Below are 3,550 nucleotides of genomic sequence, written 5' to 3'. Positions count from 1 at the left end.
TTAACTGTCTCTAGGTTTTGAACATGTTTTTATGTCATAAATATTTGTTTAATAAACCTCAAGTATATTCAACGGTAAAGGATTTTTAATTAAGAATTTTTATGCAACTGCAATGTGTAAGTGTGCGTGTGACGTCTTGAGCCTTATATTTTAAAAGGAATTTTTTTACACTCTATTTTTGGACCGCTGCAAATATTTATCTAAATTAGTGCATTTTACTTTTAATTTCAATTTGAGTTTAGGGTGTCACATTAGTGGTATCAGAGCATGTCTGTCCAATCAGACCGAGTGGGTTATGTGTCAATTGTCTGTTAGTAAGTTGTTAACCTTAAGCCAATTGTGTTTACCCGTGTTCTTGTTAAGTGCTGAAACGCTTACCTATTATTCTTGTGCTATGTATTTTTCTGTTGCAAAACATGATTTCTGAAAGATGATTGTTAATTGTTAACAACTTGCTTATTCTTGTTGTATGGTGGTTTCTCTTATTTTTGAAGATTATTGTCACCGTTAACTGTTTGCTCGTTTTTATTGAGTGTGTATTTGTTGATATTTGAGTTATTTGTTGATTACATTAATTGCTTATTTTGTGGACTTGTGCCTTGTACGCCTAACTATGATTTTCTACTATCTTGTTTAATGTGATTAGTTAAAAATAATTTTTTTGATTAGCTAGCTATATGTTTTAATTTTGACTAGAAAGTTCTTATTTTTGATTTTAAGATGGTTTGTATAAAAAAAAAACGATTTAAAGCATTGATTTTAATTTTAAATCATTTGAAAGTGTTGAGAGTTGTATCTAAATGATTAATATTTTAATATTGTTTTTAAAATCAATTTAAGACGCACTACCACAATTGTGGTCTCTAGCAACACTTTTTTAAGCAACGTGTATAAAGTGTTGCTTAAAAGTGGATAAGACAACATTTTATGTCTGTTGCCATCATTATTCTTGCAATAGTGTATAAATGTTCCCTAAAATATTTATGTGAACAATTGTGAAACGTCTCCGTAGTAGCTCTTTGGTAATATATGATAAGTGTCCCCTTACGTATTTCTAGGAACATTTTTCAATTGTTACCTTCTTTCGAATAAAAGACTACATTTTTAAAATATTGCTTAAAAATTTAACATTGATGAGAATTTTTGCAGAAAAAAATTCTTTTAAATTACAATTTTCAATATTATTTTTTCTATTAAAATTTAAAAGAAAAATTTATTAACCCGTAAATAAAACAGAGCTATTCTTATTAATTATGATCATTTTCGTTTACAAAAATACGAGAAATAATAAATAAAAAATTATTACTATTATTATTATTATTATTATTATTATTATTATTATTATTATTTTAGTTCCAGTTAAAAGAAATGGAACAAATAGTAATAAATAGAAAAGAAGAAAAGGAACTAACACAAAAACAGGGAAAATAGAAACCCTTGACATTTCCTTCGTTGAGTTATGCGATTCATCTCCTTCCTTCTTCTTTTTGTCTCTGTTCACAATCCTTTCATTCTTTCTCTTCCTCCTTCCAATTCCACCATAAAATCTATCTCAATCTTCTCTTTGCTCTTTCTCTTTGAATCATTTCTCTTTTCTCTTTGTCTCTGAATCACTCCACCCTTGCAACTCTTGAATGAATCGTTTATGGTTTCTCCCAAATCAGAAAAACACACCTAATCGTTCCTATTATATTCGCTCTTTCTCTCTGAATCGTTCCTTTTCTCTCTTTCTCTCTGATTTGTTCTATTCCTTTCACACAAAGACTTCATTTGAGGGCAAGATTACAGGTTCGAAAGGTAACTAAAAACCCTAACCCACTACTTTTGTTTCAGGTAAAATCTCCACCTTACATTTTCTATATTCTTTTATGAATAACTTTGCAGGTATTATTGAAGCTCTTTGTCAACCTATGAGATTCAATTGAAGATGTTGTTGCCTAAATGTGATTTTAAGGTAAATAAGTTTCATCTCTATACATTTCTTTTACAAAGGTTGAAGAAGCATTTCTCAGTTATTTAGTTATGTCGTCGGTAACTAGATTTTTCAACATGTGTGCTATTTGTATGTGTTGTTGCGTTTAAATAAATAAGTAGGGAAAAAGATATGCAACTAAAGCTTAAACCTGATTTGAGTCGATTTGTGAATTTGTTAGTGAAATTATTGATAGTGAATTTGTGAATAAATAAGTAGGACCTCTGTTTATATTGGATAGACTGGAATAACAATAAGAGCAAACCAAGTCTAGCTGTCACAGGGTATTAATTCAGTTCTGATATATGTATTGTATAGTTGAGTTTCAGTTTGGTGTACTTGTGGTTGGGTGATTTAGTTCTTGGTCTAAGATTCTAATTGGCCTTATTAGAAAGGAAAAAAAAACTTATTGTAATGTTCTATTGTTAGAGTACTGCTTGTACTGAATATATTATAAAGAACCTTATATACCTTTTGCTATTTAAAAAAAAGAAGACTAATTCTTCTTTCTTTGTATTTGGTTTTAAACTTCATGAAATTCTCTAGCACTTTATGTGTCTTTCCTTCAATTTTTGATTTATGCTTCTTAGATGACAAGGATTAAAAAGCAGTCAACATTTTTGCAAGATTGGAGCAAGATTATTGAGAGGTAACTACACTTGGAACCTACTATTGATACTTGTATTGGATTTTGGATTTTTTATTTAAGGACTATTTTGTTTTAAATTTTGTAATGTTGTTTTGTTAGAAAAGTGAAGTAGTTTGCGGTGGGCACTTACTGGATTTGTTGTTTAAAGCATTGCATTTGCTATCATTCCTCTTTTGGTAAGTTTAGGACCTAGCTTATTTGGCTTGTTGAATATGAATTGGATTCTTAGCTCTTTTATTTTTATACATACAAGGATGATATTGTATTATAGTCTTTCATAACAATTATTTTATTTTTTTATCACCAAGGTAACAATGAAAATGATGATAAATTATTTCAAGTTGACGATGAAGGTGATGAATTTGAAGAGGATGACATAGATGACAAATTTGAAGAGGACAACGTAGATGCTAAATATGAAGAACACACACTTGAATGGTTTAGATGATGATGTTAGATTATGCTTTTTTGGACGATGTTTTTTTACTAGGCATGTACTTGATTGAAGCATCAAAACTTCAACAAACTATATATTTTGCTAGACTTAAGTACTTTTAAGTATTAAACTTTATTTGAATACTACCATTTATTTGTTTACTATATATGTTACTAATCTTAGACAATTTGTTTATTACCATTTATTTGAATACAACTTTGTTAATAATTTGTGTTAAATTTGCATTATGTTTTCCTTAGTTCAATTTGTGTATGTAATTAAATTTATTATTATAAAATAATGACAAAATGTCTAATTTATTATTTGAATTAATATAATGGAAAAATAAAAATTTATTTTGTATATATGAATACAGTTGAAAATGGTTGCCTATAAGCTCTAGCAACATTTTATTAATGTTCTCAATGTATTGTTGTAAAGCAACATTTATCAATTGTTGTCAGATATGGCAACACTTGAAAAATATTGTCTT

The 3,550-nt window shown here is 28.3% G+C and overlaps 1 long non-coding RNA gene across 1 annotated transcript; it reads left to right on the top strand.

Annotated features, from left to right (window-relative positions):
• Nucleotides 1-1,398: 1,398 nt before the first annotated feature.
• Nucleotides 1,399-3,279, top strand: LOC101491031 (uncharacterized). The gene is made up of 5 exons (XR_001143152.3): nt 1,399-1,797; nt 1,885-1,954; nt 2,563-2,621; nt 2,721-2,797; nt 2,930-3,279. It is a non-coding gene; the product is annotated as an uncharacterized lncRNA (long non-coding RNA).
• Nucleotides 3,280-3,550: the final 271 nt, after the last annotated feature.

This window comes from Cicer arietinum, chromosome 8 (assembly GCF_000331145.2).
Source record: "Cicer arietinum cultivar CDC Frontier isolate Library 1 chromosome 8, Cicar.CDCFrontier_v2.0, whole genome shotgun sequence".
Taxonomy (NCBI): Eukaryota; Viridiplantae; Streptophyta; class Magnoliopsida; order Fabales; family Fabaceae; genus Cicer; species Cicer arietinum.
This window is presented reverse-complemented; position numbering and strand designations above follow the sequence as displayed.